General features: G+C 42.5%; 2 long non-coding RNA genes across 7 annotated transcripts in view; one reads left to right on the plus strand and one right to left on the minus strand.

The window, feature by feature from the left end:
- Window positions 1–11,843, minus strand: part of LOC111768391 (uncharacterized) — a 74,033-nt gene extending 62,190 nt beyond the window's left edge. For 2 of the 6 annotated variants that reach the window (XR_002800734.2, XR_002800736.2), the window contains exons 1-4: window positions 11,698–11,832; window positions 8,386–8,464; window positions 5,844–5,939; window positions 944–1,056 (exon numbers count right to left, since the gene is read on the minus strand). This is a non-coding gene — a long non-coding RNA (uncharacterized lncRNA). Of the gene's footprint in view, window positions 1–943; window positions 1,057–5,843; window positions 5,940–8,355; window positions 8,465–11,697 lie in introns of all 6 variants that reach the window. The other 4 variants (XR_002800737.2, XR_002800735.2, XR_011427003.1 and 1 more) reach the window with 4 other exon arrangements.
- LOC138918068 (uncharacterized) overlaps window positions 1–17,370 on the plus strand; it is a 104,423-nt gene that overhangs the window by 15,145 nt on the left and 71,908 nt on the right. The window lies entirely within an intron of this gene.

The following is a 17,370-nucleotide window of genomic DNA, read 5'->3' on the forward strand; positions in this document are numbered from 1 at the left end:
AATCCATGAGGCAGCCACAAGTCTATTATCGCCCATAATGGAGCTGAATATAAAGAATTTGATTGAAGTCTTTCGGACATCCTGGATTTCTAAATCTATTTATGATAGCTAATGACATTCCCTGGTTCTTATTAAGAATATCCCTAGTCCTCCCCAGGGGGAAGCAAGATTCTCAAGAATGCCTTGATGTATAATTAGGTGGGAATGCAGTTATATTTCTCTTTGAAGGTTCTGAGGATAATCCTCTAGCTTGCCAGCTGACCTTATTATAAAGCTATTACACTTACGGAAATTGGTGGAGCTTTTATGATCTCATACGAGTATGGAGAAAGCAATAAATGAGAAAATATTCCATTGGGTTGGTGCAGCAATTTTGGAATGCCTGATTAGGTGAAAAAATAATAATGTTTATTGAGTGCCTACGATATGCTAGGCACTATGTTAGAATTTAAAAATGCATTATCACTGTTCAAATCTTTGGAAGAACCCTGTAAGGTAGGTACTATGATTGCATACACACTATAGATGGGAACACTGAGATCATATAGAAAGTAAGTGATGGAACCTTATTTTGAAATGAGGTATTTCAGTTAGGCTGTGTAGTGGATTATATAGGTACTCTGCCCAATCCTCTAAGATCTGATTTTTCTGTGTGTGTGTATGTGTGTGTATGCTTCAGTGTTCTTTTGCTTCCAATTTTTACCGTCTGCAGCTCTTTTTCAGAGGACTGCACTCAGGACACTGCGGCCAACTTTTCCTGGGTGGCCTTTAAGCAGCAACGGCAGGTGTGAGACTATGAAAGCTCAGCTTTCTTATCTCAAACTGGGACAACTGCAAGGTATTAAATTACACAGTCTTCGCTCAGACCAGCCTCCAGGGACTAGGCTGTAGCTCCTACCTCTGGAATTCCACCTGAGACTGCTTCCTTCCTTAGTTTCCTCACCTTCTCTATCTTGCTTCATCATCCTTCCTCACTTGTTTTTTCTGGGTGTACCTCCTTAGTACATCACTTGTAGGTGAGTCCTTGTCTTGGGGTCTCCTTCTGGAAAACTTGACCTAGGACAGAATAATTTTGTTTGCACTAACTAGTTGTGAGGCCACGCTGACCTTGCTGTGCACCATGGGGCTGGGGTGGACATAAGGAAGACAGTCTCATGCCTGCCCTTCTCACGTTGCCTTGTGACAGCCACACTGAACATACATTTAGGAATTCAAATATATGTCTTTAAGACCCCACATGATCTAGATTCAACTTCCTGCTCCGACTTCATCTCATGTCATAACGCCCTTTACTTTCCCAGGCACGGTGGCCTTCTTTCTGTTCTTCGAATGCACCAAGCTCTTTACTGCCCTGGCATCTTTGTACTTATTGTTCCCTTTCTCATCATTTAGGTCTTAGTTCAGATAATGTTAGAAAAATCCGACCACTCTAAAGGAACGCCCAACTCTCATATCGTTTAAAAAAATCGTCATATTCTGTTTTATTTTCTTTCCAGCATTTATCATCCCATGAAAGTGCCTCTTTCATGTGTTTGTTTACTTACCCATTGTCTCTTTTTCTCCATTAAAATGTCACTTGCATCAGGTCGGGGACCATGTCTGTGTCGTCCACGGTTACTTCCCTCATACCTAGGTCAGTGCCTGTCTCATATCGTGCTCAATAAATATGTGCAGTGTAGTGAACATCCTGCCTGCATCAAAATGGCTGAGTGAGATCCTTTTCCTTTTATGCTTTTTGCACTCGCTCTTCTCCATTATGTTGTTTGTAAGGCTATCAGATTAATAGAGGCGGAAATAGAAATCTATGATCTATCTATCTGAAGCCCATAGCAAAGAGTGACATGTTACAGGCCATAGACAACCCAGATGGCCATCTAGTGTGTTAAGGATATTTGATTTCTGTTCAAAGCAAGTCTCTGGTGCCCTTTCTGAGGCTTAGTTCCAGAATTTCTGACTCAAAACTTTTCTACTGGCCTGGGAACATCTTCTTCCTCTCCCTTTCCCCAACAGTATTTTTTATTCATTCCATTCCTCTGTAGAACAGAAAGACTGGCTCCCATTCTCACATCCTCACCCTAGCCCCTGACTCTGTCCAAAGTGGGGCTTCAATTACGTTTCATAGTTTCAAATAGATATTTTGGTTCGAAGGTGACAAGCCTCCAGTTGGGCACTTAAACTGCCTAAATATGGACCAATGGCTGATTTGTTCTTGTTCATAGTTCATAGTTTTCAAGAGCAATTGTGACACTTGTATCAGGAGTGCCTGATCACATAACTATATGTGGAATGATGAATAATACTGACTGCTAAACACATACTCCATTAGTGTATTTCAAAATGAGAAATAGCAAACCCATCACAATTCTTGGCTGAACCTGCACAATTCTGTGCACATGTTTCTGGCATTTTGCAACAATATCCAGTTACTTTCTGTTTATCAATGTCATTGTTTCACTGTCAGGGTGTTTATGTCACGAGGTCTTTTCTTCTGGAGAATTTGGGGAGACCTGGATAGTCACAGGTCAAACAGGGTACAGGCAAATCTAGGGAAGGGGCCAAGTTACAAGGACTTGCCTGCAAATAGAGAGGAAGGAAAGAGGAAGTGGAGTAATAAACACAGGTACTCCAAATCCAGTTGTGAAGCCAACGACGGGACCACAAGGAAACAGAGGTTGTTGTTAAGCTAAGACTGAAACACGACACGAGAGGAAAGAGAGCACCATTGGTCCACATCAAGATAAGGAAAACCACAACAAAGGGGAACATGTGTTATTGAAGACTTTGGAAAATCGGCTGCACACTGTACTTTTCATTCATTGATTTATCCAACCATGCATTCATTCACCTGTCAGGTATTTATTGAACACACACCTTATTTCATCTTGATGATGACCCTTGCTTGCATGTTAAACTATTTGTATGTAGTCCACCTGCTTCCCCCAAAGGTACTGGTAGTTGAACCATTTTGCAGTTGAGAGTTTGTCTATTAGACAGCCTTCTTAGCCTTCTAACTTCCTTTTGCTGGGTTTTGATCTCTAGTCGGGGAGTTGAAGTAGAAGCGGCAGTGAGAGAAGACGGGATGTAGTATGTGTGGCTACAGTGTAGTTGGGGTATGAATGGACTAGACATTGGACAGGATGGTGGGGAAGGGGAAGTGTCTCTGTTGGTTAATTCTTGCAAGAACTCAGGTGAAACTTGAACAAGGAAAATCTACATTCTATGGTCCCAAGAGCATCTCTGTACATATACCTTTTGATAGTTGGGCTGTCTAAGGCAAGGCTGTTTGGAGAACTTTTGGTGCCTTTTGCCTACTATTTCTTCCTGTTTGCCATCTTCTAGGCATACAGCAGAATTGAACTTCCCAGTCCCCTTGTGGTTGTGGGGGCCGTGTGGCTTATTTCTGAGATAAGAATTGACATGTGTCTCTTCCAAGCTGCAGCTTTTAATTGCAGGCATGAGACCCTCCTGAATGCTCTTTTTGCCCTGCCATTGGCATCCAGCAACACCGGAATTGGGGGTTGCTCTGTCAGCCTGGATCCCGGGGTGAAGAGATTTGGGGAGCAGTGCCTCTCCTTGCCCATCTGGCCTGTGACATTCAGGGGATGTGAGTGAGAAACAAACTGTGTTGTAACTAGCCACTAAGATTTTGAATTGCTTGTTACCAAGCAGCATCTAACCCATGTATTCTTAACAAGGGCAATATCACTTAAAGGGGATGAAAATTAGTTCTTGCGATGGGTGAAAATATGTAGTACATACATACTAGAAATAAAAAGATACATAGCATATCTGTGGTATTGAAATTTCATGGGAGGGATTAAGAAAAAGATGTCTAAAAAAAGACTCCTTGGGGAGATGATAATGAAAAATAGGTTGAGAAAAGTGATCCAGCTTATCCTGAATGACATTGTTATGAAACACATAATCTTTGTCTTTTCTCTGTTTCCCTTTCTGTATCCTTTCCCCCCGTCACTGATGCCTCCAGAACACTTTCAGCTACCAGTGCCAACAGGAATGTAAATCTAAAACTTTTTAGGATAAGCCTAGTTTTAAATTTTCTGTTCCTTTGTCTCCATAAGCACTTTTGAATTTTCCAAGCATATTCTTGATTTTTGGCTTGAAAAATATGTTCAATTTATGTAGGGGCTTCATGGTCTCTTGACTTCTATTGAATAGAAGGTTCTTGAAGTTCTTTTGTGGGGGATGAGGAAAGGAGAGCCAGGGTCAGCTTGTTAATGGGGACTTGCCATAAGTTCATCTTGCCTTGAGGGATATCAAGGAAGAAGCAGATTTAACCTTTTGGTTATGACATTGAGAGTGTTTGGGTATAAAGTAAATCAGAGATAGATTTCCCATCAGTAAGACTTGGCTAAAAGAATGATTTTGAGTTGAGGGAGGAAATGCTGAACACCAGCTCTGTAAGTAAAGGAGGCAGATGTCCATGGGGCACCCCTGGACAAAATATCTCCCCAACTGGAGAACATTGTCTTTCGCAGGATAAAGCAAGTGAGCCAAAGATAAATGAGCCCCTGTAACTCAAAGCTATTAAACAACCCAATGAGAAGTAAGATCCTACTTCCGGGGTGATATTCTGGAGAGGAGCCAGTGCTCTGGTGGACAGGAGTGGTGGGGAGTGCTCCAAGAAGCTAAAGGCTAGCCAGAGTGTGGGACCATGACGGTACCCTTCTGCTTGTTCAGGTGATGCTTTCAGACTCGAGCTGACCCCCTTGGCATATAATCATTGCTTAGTAAATATTTATTAAGTGAAAGCATGCATGAGGAAATACCTGTCATCAACCATAATGATTCCCAGGGAAAACAGCTGGACTGTGAAGACGTCCTGCCTTGGAGGCAAGGGTGGAGCAATAACTGGGGGAACAGGCATCCTGTGTCCCCTTCATTTTTCCTCTTTGTCCACTGCTCCCAAACTGCCCGGTATTGAGTGCTTGATTTGAACAGTCCCCATGGGTGGTGACTTCTTTAGCTAAATTTGGGAGGCCTTCTGAAACAGCTCCTCTATTCTTTATCCTGTTATTCTACAAATCCTTGCTACTCAAAGTGTGGTCTGTGGACCAGCAGAATCAGCCTCCCCTGAGAGCTTGTTAGAAGTGCAGGATCTCAGACCCGGCCCCAGACCTAGTGCATCAGAAACTGTGTTATCAAGATCCGCAGGTGATTCATCTGCAAAAACTCTGGAGATAGGCATAATAGATTGGTTCAGAAGTTCCTCCATCTTCCTCATATTGAGTTTGCCTTCATGCTTATTACCTCATGGTCACAGGATGGCTGCTGTGGCTCCAGGCATCCTAATCATATTTAAAGGTAGAAGTAATGGAATAATTGGTGTTAAGAGCACATCTTAGGTTGACCTTTTTTTTCCTTTTTAACAGGAGCAAAACATTTCCCCATTTCCCCTTCCTCCTTATAGATGGCTCTCTATGTCTCACTAGCTTCCACTAGCTAAAGGGAAGCTGGCAAATTGGGTTTCTGGCTTTTCTTAGCTTCTATAATTGAAAGAGAGCAAGGAATAAGAAAGTTGGGAGAAATGGCTATTGGATGAGAAGACCAATTATGCCTGTCACACTGGGAAAGAGGCCTTTAGGGGTATTTGTAGGGTTTTGTGGTGTTAGCATGGGGCAACCACTTATTAACAACTTGAGAAAAGGCGTGAAAGTCATGATTATAGTATTTTGAAAGTCATGATTATAGTACTTTCAAATGATACCTGGTGAGGACAGTTAATATCTTAGATGACAGAATTCAGTTTCAAAAATTATATTTTTTCCCAAAGATAAAAACTTTACATACAGATGAAACACAAATTACCTAGCACAGAGGCATACCTGGCTTGACATCAGTTAATGTGAAAAAGCCGTTGGGGTTTAAGCTGGTCACTAATTCCAACATGAGTAACTGAGAGAGAGCATCTGATTAAATTCCTGAAATAAAAATACACAAATTGTGAGTAACTTGGCCACAGATAATCTTTCTCCTTTTTTAGTGTGATGTTATCTCCATTTCTACTACTCGTTTATTCGTTCATTCAGGATGGCTGCATTGAGTACGTCCTGTGTGTAGGACACAGTGCAAGGCACTGGGGGAACAAAAGATGGAAACACTAAATACGCAGAGTAGTTGTTTATTAGAAAGTGTGGTAAATCCTACAAAAACAAAAAGTCAAGGAGTCTATGAAACTGGACAAGGGGAGGTTTTGATTGGGCCTTGGGGACGGAGGAAGATTTCTCTGAAATCCGCTGAGACCGAGAGGATGAAAAGAAATTGGCCGAGTAGATTGCTGGGGAGGAAGCAGATAGAGGCGGAGAAAACCAGCACTTGTGAGGATGCTGATGCGGAGAGGGGTGGGCGGGCTTGAGGAAGCGAAAGTCTTGTGTGGTTTCCAGAGTGGAACTGGGAGGGGGCGTGGGAGGGAAAGATACGCAGAGATGAGGATGCAGGATGGTGCAAAGACGGGTCTGTCGCAGCCCTATGGGCCATGATGAGAGTCTTGGTCTTATTCTAAAAGCGTTGCTCCGCCCTGTAGAAAAGAGCCCCCTGGCAAGTGTGTCCAGAATGAAGCGGAGGGGACAAAATAGATGTTAATGAGTTAATGAAATGAGTTAATGTTATTGCCGTTTTGGACATAGAGATGCAGACAGTTTGGACTTTGGGAGCAGAGAAGGAGAGGTATTCAGGATTTGGAGATGGATTAGATATGGGGTGAGGTAGAGGGGGGTTTCAAGACTGACTCCTAATGTTCCGGCTTGAAATTGAGCGGATGGCTTTGTATTCGCAGAGAAAGGACGTTGGAGCCGGAGGAAGGGGTGGAGGTCAGTTTGGGCCACACCGAGCTGGAGGTGCCCGTGAGACAACCAGGGGGCTCTGTCAGCCGGTGGCTGGGTTTATGGGTCTGGAGCTCTGAAGAATGGTCTGGATGGGGATAGAATATGTGGTCACCTACTTAGAGATGGAGAGGAAGTCGGGCGTGGGCGACGTGGTCTACGCAGACAGCACATGGAGAGAATAAAAGCAGGGCTAAGACCAAGGCTGGAGGAACCAACATTCCAGTCTGAGATGAGAAGGAAGACCCGGCAAATGACACTGAGCAGTGGGATGTCGGGAGGTAGGAGGAAAACCAGGCGAGGGTGGCACTGCAGAGGCCAGGAGAGAGAGCTGCACGGAGGGGCTGGGCGCCCGGCAGACTGCGCCTTCCACCTGCGTGAAGCTGGGTGCAGTGGAAGGGGTGAAAGACCTCCTTGCTGCTCCTCGTCTGAAACTGAAATGCGTTCTCCCAAATTGGGTGTACTTAATGAATAATGTTTAAAACTCCCTATTCTCAACATTTAAATTGTGTGAGTTTAACCTTTGATCCACTTCACTTTGTAAGCCACTCAACTGCAATTACTTTTTGGTGATTATTTCTCTCCCCTTTGCGTGCCAGTGGCCCTGAATAGAAAACAAGTTTCCAACCCCTCAGCTCTAGAGGTTTGCATTTCAAAAGACCCTTCAGCTGCTGTCCAAAATGCGTAGTGGGTTTGCAGTCAGCGCTTTTTCATTTCCTCTACCAGAAGAACGCGGCAGGCGGTTCACTAAGTGAGGACGGGTGTCGACCTCGAGTTGGCCGCACTCCACTGTGCATTTCAAAGCAGATTAGGAGACACTTTGAACAAGCCCTTGCTGAACGTCAGGTGTCCTTCCCAGCGCCTCAGGTGGAACTAGAGATGAGTTCCATGAATTGTTAATGCTGATCCAAAAGAGGGCTTTCAAGAATTCCTCCCCTAGTTTCTTCTCTGGGTGAAAATCACATTCCAGAGGAGGGCAAATGGCGGTCCTCAGAGAACCCTCGGAAGTGATCGCTGACACTTAGGGAGGCGAGAAGTTTACGGGCAGGATATAAGTATATTTGCTTAGTTTTTCAGGTCACGAATTTTTCATCCTGAATGGATGTACACAAATCTTGCCTGATACTTTCCCTCCTTTCTGGCAGCTGGGGATAATTGCTTATAAAGTATTGGTTCTGGCATCATTAATATTTTTAATTGTTATGATCAAATAATAACTTCGGTTGGGTGATATAGAATTTTGTGTCCTAAAGTGCTTTAAACACACACACACACACACACACACACACACAACTATGGCTTACTAGACTTTTTATTTTTAATCTCAAATACTTGCTTTGAGTCACTGACTTTCCACAAATTCTGCCCCCCTCCTCCACTTCCTGCCAGGCCCACCCACCCTGCTTCTTTGACTTGCTGTTTCTTCCCTCAGCAACCCACTGCCTTCCCCGCTTCCTTGCTAAGTGAATTCTCTCCAGGCACAGTGACACCTGGCAGTGAAAGGAGAAGTAATCACCTGCAGCTGAGAAATATTCCCCAGTGATACCTGTAATACTAAAATTTCAGCCTTGTGTCTGGGAGAGAAATGAACGGACTGCTCACAGGAAGAAGTTTCCCTTTTCAATCTGAAAAAAAAATAAACAGAGAGTGCCCAGTAAAAGATTAGGAAAAAATGGATATTATGGCTTTCTTAATGTTATCAGCACGGGAATCCCAGAGTCATAGCATTTAAAAGGACCTTCAGGGGTCATTTAGTTCAATTCCGTGCCTCCAGGCAGGACGGGACCTGAATTATTTTAGACAGGTGGTTGTCTAGATCTGATTTTAAATGGCCTCCGGGGAAAAAATTCCACAGCTTCCCTTGGTGACCAGTTTCAGTCCGTAGTAATAGTGATGGAAACGTGGATGGTTACTCTGAGATGTCTCCTGGCATTACTGTCAGTTAATGAAGGACCTTTGGGCAGGACTGGACTGTTCTGCATCTGGGTTTTTCTAAGTTTCTTCCTCTTCTCTAACTCTCTCATTTTAGCTGTCATTTTACAACCTTGACAGTCCAAAGGCTCTTTCTTCCTTGCTCCTAACCCAGTCCTCTTGCTGTATTTTAAATTAGTTTCTTTTTGTTTGGGCCTTAGGGGAGAAGCCAGCTCGCCCCTTTCTGCTCTGGGTTATCTTTCATAAGCTCAGAAATTGTTATTGTTATTTCAGATCTGTCTAAAGTTTGTTCCTTACTACATTCTCAATATGATTGGCATTGTTAATGGAAATCACAACGAAAAATTAAGACAAAGCTGCTCGTGATCTTGCCACCTCAATGGCTCAGACGTTTCCTTCTTGGGGGCTTCCTTTAGTTAGTAGCCCATAGGTATAAATAGTTTTTTACACAAATTTTATTAGATATACCTTAACATTCTGTTTTTTAAAATTTAACATTGCACGTTAAGCATTTGCCTTTTCTCAGAACTGTTTTATAAATCAGCGTATACAAGTCCAGCTTTGGTTTTCCCATAATTTACATAAACATTCTCTTCTTGTTGGGTATTTAAATAATTTATAATTTTTAAGAACAAAATAAAGAAATTGGTGTCAGAGCCAACAGAACTCCTCAGCAGCTCCAAAAATTGGCAGCTAGACGGAGCAGTCCAGAGCACAGAGAGGGCTCTAGAATCTCACCGATGTTGATTCCAGCCCTGACGGAGGCAAAGGCCCAAGTCTTCCCTTGCTACATGTGAACAAACCCTCCTTAAATGAGCTGGTGAAGGCCCAGAGGCAGCTCAGCCGTAGATTAGATTGACTCACCCCTGCCCCGTCTCCCACCACCGACCTGCACACTAGCCACCTGACAGAGGAATGGCCATACTCTTTTGGGGGGGTAAATTTGATTGACTTCAGTCTCTGTTGTTCCTTTGCACACAATTTCTCATGCAATAGAAATCGCAAGTCATGACACAAAGTAGGAAAATGTGACCATAAACCAGAGAAAGAAAAATTCAGAAGAGTGGACCCACATAGGGCACAGAGGTCAGAATTAGCAAACATGGACTTTCTTTTTTTTTTTGGTGAGGAAGATTGTCGCTGAGCTAACATCTGTGGCCATTTTCCGCTATTTTTTTTTGGATGGGGATGCCGCTACAGCATGGCTTGGTGAGTGGTGTGGAGGTCTGTACCCGGGATCTGAACCCACAAGCCTCGGGTCCCTGAAGGGGAGTGTGTGAACTTAACCACTATGCCACTGGGCTGGCCCCAGACATGGACTTTTAAATAGTTATTATAATAAATATGTTAAAGAATCTAGTGGAAAAGACGGATAATATGTGTAAACAAATGTAGAATTTCAGCCAAAAAAAAAAAAAAAAAGAAAGAGAAGGAACATGTTAAAAAGAACCAAATGGAAATGCTAGAACTGAAAACTATCAGAGTTAATTTTAATAATTAAATTGATAGACCTAACACAGGTAAGGATCAGCAAACATGAAGACAAGCTAAGATAATACAAAAAAAGGAAATAAGAATGAAAAACCAAAAAGAATATCTGAGACGTTAGAGACAGCATCAAATGATCTAATATAAGCATGGAAGAAGTTGTAGAAAGAGAAGAGAGACATAACAGAGCAGAAGAAATATGTGAAGAGATAATGGTCACGAGTTTACCCAGACTGATGAACTATAACAACCCACAGGTCCAAGGATCTCAATGAATCCCAAGTAGGATACATTCAAAAATCATGGGCAAACATAGTCAACTACCAAAAAACAAAGATAAAGAGAAAATCGTAAAATTAGCCTGAAGAAAAAGATACAGAATTTACAGAATAATGGCAGATTTCTCACCAGAAATAATGTATATATATCTATATACACACATATAGTCTTCAAAAGATTATTGGCCATTTGAAACAGTAATTAAAACGTGCTGTGGGATTATAACATATGTGGAAGCAGCTGATGTGACAACAGGAGCACACAGGCTAACAGGTGAAATACAACCAGACTGCTGGAAGTTTCCTAAATTATTCGTTAAGGTAGCTTAACATTGTTTTACTGTGATAGCTAAAGATTCATATTTTAATCTCTAGATCGATCATTAGAAAACATCACAAAGTATATTTAAAAAAAACAGAAGTGATAAAATGGAATACTAAAAAAACTCGACAAAACAAAACTTGATTAACCCCAAAGAGCGTAGGAAATTAGGAAGAGGAATAAAGAAGAGATAAAAGAAATGGGAAAAAATATGAAGATGGTACTTTAAATCCATATCAATAATGACGTTGAATGCAAATGCACCAAACATTCCAAATAAAAGGCAAAGAATCTCAGATTATGTAAAAAGCAAGATACAATTATATGCTGTTTTAGTGGGTGGGTAAAGATACATCATGGAAACATTAAGCATAAGAAAGCTGGTCTGGCCTCAGCAAAGTAGACCTCAAGATAAGGAGTACTAGCAGAGATAAAGAGGGAAACTTCGTAATGATGGCAAAGGGATCAATTCATCAAGAAGATCCAAGTGTGCATGCATCTAATGACAACACCAAAATACTTGAAGCAAAATTAACAGAACCAAAGGGAGGAATAGACAAATCTGCCATCATGCACGTTATTGAAAATTCTGGTATGGTCCTTTATACTTCCAACTCACACACGCGTGTATGGGCACTCTCATGCTGCCCAAATCTCCCGGACTTTTGCAGCTGCATCCCACCTCTAGGGCTGTGGGAGAAGAGCAGCTCCGGCCCATGGCATGGACACATGAGCCCTTTACTCAAGAGCTTCCTGTTGGCCAGCCGTCCTGGAAGGCATCACACATGTGGAAGGACACTCAGCCCTCACAGCTGCCAGGTGGCACCTGTCCCCTCACCTATGAAGAGCCTCCCACTTCCGCTGGTGACGATGATGTATTGGTGTGCCACGATGTAGAAAATGTGGGAAAGCTCTGTTTTGTCATTTTGTTCCCTGGGCCCTCCCTAACTCCCCCCCGCTGCTGGTCTATTCTTGTTGCCAGGCACTGGCTTATGTTCTGCATGGAGCATTCTAAGGGGCCCCTGTCATCTATTTGGGCCAGTAGGGTCCTAACAACCTGGGGCTATTCTGTGGCAGCCACTGGTAGCGTATATGGTCTGGTGATGGCTACCAAGCTTTACCACCAGGTCGTCGTGGAAATGCTGCGTGGGGCTGAGGGCCCTGCTTGATGGCGTTGAGTCCTGGTCCAACCCTTAGCAGTGCCACCCACTAGCCAAGAGATGGTGGCATGGGCTTTCTTGTAGACAAAAGCCAACTTTTAAATGTAGGGAGAAAGAGCTTGGCATAACTTTTTCTGCTCTAGATAAAGAAAAAGTAAAATTTCTGAGCTCAGGAATGTTAAGAGAGATTCTAAATCACTGAAGTCATTTTCGAAGGAGGCCAGCCTTGAGACCAAGCTGTCAGAAACGCTGGGTCTAGAGGCAAACAATGAAAAATGGAAAATGTTCCTTCTTGAGGTTAAGATAGACTTGTTGGTAGAGTGAAGGGAGGAGAAATCTGAATGTGCAGGAGGAGAGCTGATGAGGACTCACATTGCGAGGACGCTCAGTCACTAGGAGAAGAACCAGACGCCATTCAGCCCAAAGGGGCTGAGGATGGACAGCCTGAGTTGTGTTGGAAGAGCTGAGAACAGTTAACGACAACATTAAAGAAGGGTGTGCAGGAACACGTCCATCCCCGGCAAAGCGGAAAACTACTTTCATAAGACCCTGAAGGCTGGAAAGAGTGAAAAACCAAATGAACTTGAAAAAAAATGGTTGAAGACTTGTGGCAGTTCTCAAACTTTTTGTGTCAGCACTCCTTTACATTCTTAAAAATTACTGACGATTCCAAAGGACTTTTGTTTATGTGGGTTATATCTATTGATATTTACTGTATCAGAAATTAAAATGGAGAAAACTTAAGGATAGTGTCAATACATGATTGCATTTATCATAATCGTCATTTATTATTATATAAATTATTATTTATTATTACAAACCCCTTATATTTTTAAAATAAATAACAAATTTTAAGGAAAAATTGCCAAATTTTTCCAAAAAAGAATTAGTGAGAAGATTGATGTTATTTTACAGAGTTGCAAACTTTTTGGAAGTCTAGCTTATGTGAAGATAGCTAGATTCTTATATGTGCTTCTGCATTTAAGGTGCTGCCAGATGTTGCCATAATTCAGGGATATGAAGGAAATTCTGTCTTACATAGATAAGTTGTTGGACAAGGGAGGAGCATGTTACAGCCTTTTTAGCTAATTGTGGGTATTCTTCTTTGTTATTACTCTCGACGTTTATTAAAGGGTAGTTGCAATGTGGAATCTGACATCATATCAGTGACGTTTTCATGCTCTGTTACATTACAATTATTTGATCTGTTTCGCACTTTGACTAGATCTTTTACCTCTGCATGATTTTGTGACATTGTGTAATGGCCACTGGAAAAATACTGGTTCACTGAATTATTTGAATCTTCCGAGTGTTGACACATTTCACTACAAAATATTGAAATATTATGTTCATTAATAACACCACTGATTTAATCAGAAAAGGCTTGAAGCATTGAGAAGCTGTCAAGCTCCCAATTTTTGGAAATTTTTCCAAAATTTTAATATTCAGTTGAAAACTTGAATTTTATCCTTGACGAAATACACTGTCAGTTGTTTTTCTTGACATGACAGGCTTACTTTGTTTATTTTCAAGAAAATGACTGCCAGATACCTAAATCTGTACAGTTTGCCAGTTTTTCTTTCAAGCGAACGTAGTGTTGTATGAAAAAAAGTGACTCGTTCAGCTTGCAACTCAATCGACCGCACGCGTGCTCTCCCTGCAGATGACCGTCACCCTTCAGCAGCGGGCAGAGTGCTTTGTGTGTCTTCCCATTTTGTTCTTCAAGATATTAGAATGACATGCATCAAAGGGTTGAATTTTAGTAAAATTAGTAGATTTTTTCCTGCTTCATCAAGGACCTTCTTAAGTGGAGCTGGCTTTTTTTTTTTTTAGCTGAGATTACAAGGTGATGAAGAATGCAACAACTACTAGTACAGTATGGTGCCTGTACCTTGATTTGTCCTAAAGTGTCACCAGTTTTACCCAGTACTGCTTTGCATCATCAGTGCAAATGTCAACCGTGCAAAAGGAAATAACGTCCTACTATTATTACCAAAACAGTTTTGACCACAGAGCTCCCCTAAAAGAGTCCTGGGGACTCTCCAGGAGTCCGCGGATCACACTTTCAGAATCACTGCTCTAAAGCACAGGTGGAAAAGTTCTACACGAGAAGGAAGGTCAAAGCAAGACCCTGACTAAATGCCTGCTGAAGATGGCAGATTCGGCTGCCGTCCTTGGAAAGGGTAACATGGATGAAGGTCACCAGAAAATGGATGTAAGGAGAGAGTTAAAAATTGGACACCACTTAGATGACAAGTCAATATGAGTTTTGAGGAAACTGATTGAGGCTGCCAAGCTAAATGCATCCTTATAAACCCTTGAAGTAGAAAGTAACCAAATATATATATTTAACCAGCGGGAGAAGAGGAAAATCGTTAACAGATTATATCACAACTCTCGAAACAACCCAAATGCTTTGTTGGAATCAGGAAATGCAAAGATTAAGTGAGATTCAAAAGCTTTAGCATAAACTTAAAGACTGAGCTATGTCAAGACAGTGAGAAGAAATCTCCCAGGAAATTATCCTGCAGAGAGAGAGGAATGATTTAAAGACTGGGGAGAAAAGTTCCAAAGCAGATAAAAACATAAGCCATGCCATGAAGACCTGGATGCCAAAACCAAAACCAAAACAAAACATAATGAAACCAAAAAATAAGCCAAAGCTTGGGTTGGTCCCGTGCCATAGTGGTTAAGTTTGCACACTCCACTTTGGTGGCCTGGGGTTCATGGGTTGGGATCCTGGGTGCAGAACTACACACTGTTTATCAAGTCATGCTGTGGCAGCATCCCACACACAAAAGAGAGGAAGATTGGCACAAATATTAGCTCAGAGACAATCTTGCTCAAGCCAAAAAAACAGAGGAAGATTGGCAACAGATGTTAGCTCAGGGCCAATCTTCCTCATCAAACAACAACAAACAAACAAACAAACAAAACCCCAAAAAGCCAAAGCTCTAGGAGAAGAAATGGAAGGATTTACTTGTTCTCTGAAAAGCCAGCTCATTGCTCTTGATAACAGCTCTTGAACTGCAGATGACAGTTTAAGCTGGCCAAAGAAACCTTTATGACTTAGGAGAAGAAAATGCACGTGGAAGACCCAAATCAACCGAAGAAGATGTTAAATTTGAGATTTTAGAAAACGATCCTCAAGGCCTTGATGATGCAAGTGCCGCATTTGGCAGAGGTCCTGAAGAACCAGGGAATCCTCTGGATCATTAGCTCATCAAGACAGGAAATATGTTCAGCTGGGGTGGTTTAGAGATTCAACGTTCAAGGTCCCTCTGCATCACCAGATGTCACCAGATGTCATATCCATGGGCTCTAGGGCCCAGGATGATACAGTGTCCACCAGGCCATCCATATCCTGGTCCAGCTCTTCCTCCCAGTGTACAAGACAGAGTTTCTGCTTCACACCCTGGTCATCTTTCTGAACCATCAGGACTCGCAAGTTTTAATGAACTTTCTTTTGAGGGAACAATTGGTCCACATCTTTAAAAATGAGATCTGGTGGGACTCATCCTGAAGATGCTTTAAATAATTTAGGTCCTCTTGATCCATCTTTACCACTTGAGCTGGTGGAGGCTTTTTTCCTCACCCACATCATCCAGTTGAAGGTTCCATGCTGAGAATGGGCCCACGGGGGTAGTTTATGAGAGGGGACCGCCTCTGTCTCCTTCTCCAAGAAATGCACATGAAGTCCCGAGATTACTTCCCTCAGGGGATTTTCCTGTCCCTTCCTCCTCCATTAGTGCTGAGGAACCTCTACACACCAAAGGGGTTTCCTTGTGAGTTCCGCCCAAGAGCTGGATCTCACCCCTACTGCCAAGGAGTGAACTCCCTGGGGCTGAGTCAGCTTTCCAGAGAGGAGCTTTCGGAAGGTCTGAAGCAGGACAATCAGGCCAATAATGTTTCTGTCACTCCTTTAAAGACACATTGAATTCTTTTTTAGTTTAACAGCTGTTGTTTAAGTGATTGTACATTCGTTCAAATTGAAGCTTGATAGAATTATAATTCTTAGGGTAGTATTTTATAAGGAGTGGAGTTGTTTTATAAATTAGGATCTTAAGAATGAATTATTTCCATTTTATTGTACTCTCCAGGTAGCAGAAGACTTGTATTTTGATTTGATTAACCAGTCCACCATAACATAAGCTATAATAGGCAATTTGCTTGAGCAACTACACATATTTAAAAATTTAAAGGCCATTTTTCTCTGCTAAAAACTATATTTTCTATAGTAGTATTGAGAAAATTGTGAAAGTTGTTTAAAGTTTACAGAATAAATTTTCATTGGCTTTATAAAGTAGTCAATCGATGAATAGAGTGGTGTCGCAGAATGCCTTTTGCTTCAGAGCTGCAGCTGGGGTGAAAGACGGTTAAGTGCCCATGCACCTAAAGAAGGCGCCAGATCGCCCACATGGTCCTTCCTAAAGGGAGGTCCCCAAGCTAATCCCGCCCCAGCAGCCCCTCACTCACCTCTGTTCTCTGTGTATGGGAAGGCGGAGGAATCGGGGCGTATTACTAGTGAGGCTCTTTGAGGAGCTGAAGGAGTGCTGTATCTCACCCCGTTCACCCCCCCCCCACCCCCGCCAGCTTAAGCCAAGTGAGGGGGCCTCAGTGGAACTCCCGGCGGCAGGTCCTGTGTTGGGGAACACAGAGGCTGGTGTCTGGCTCACACCTAGAAGTATCTGAAGGTGAGAGGCTAGTTGTAGCTTCCCTTGAGGTCAGAGCATTGGGAGGGTGCCAGCGGGAGCAAGGGGCGCTTTCCCCTGTGCTTGGAACGGGGTGGTCCTTGCAAGGTACCTGAGCTTGTGTTGAAATATCCTGCTCAAGAGGTCTGCCCACGCCCAGCGGTAGCCCAAAAGCAAGAGTCTGTGCTGAACTGGAAGAATGTAGTGGGAGGCCCCCACGTGGGGAGTTTCCCCCCAAAAATGGCTAAAGAGAAAAGGCTTCTGGTGTTTAGGTACCTGCCCCACACCGAGCGCTCTGACCCCGGATTTAGAACAGTCAAGTAAGACTTTTCACCCTCTTTACCTCCTCTCTTCTCTTGCCCTCATCCCGAGCAGGGAAGTGGAGAAGGAAGTAAAACAAAAAATAGAAAAAACTGTCTCTCCCCCCACTTCCCCTCGTCTCTCCCAATCTTCATTGCAGGTTTTTAAGCTCAGATCAGACCAAGAGTTTTAAATTAAATGAGATTGAAGTTTTGATTCAAATTTTATTAAACATTTTAATACCCCAGAATGAGACTGTTATTTATTTTTAATACTTTAAAGTGATTGAAAAGGCTATAAGATCTGCTTCAAATATCATCCGGTTGAGAGACAGAAATGCTAAGAAAAGGAGGATATTTG

The sequence above is a fragment of the Equus caballus genome, chromosome 16 (assembly GCF_041296265.1).
Source record: "Equus caballus isolate H_3958 breed thoroughbred chromosome 16, TB-T2T, whole genome shotgun sequence".
NCBI lineage: Eukaryota > Metazoa > Chordata > Mammalia > Perissodactyla > Equidae > Equus > Equus caballus.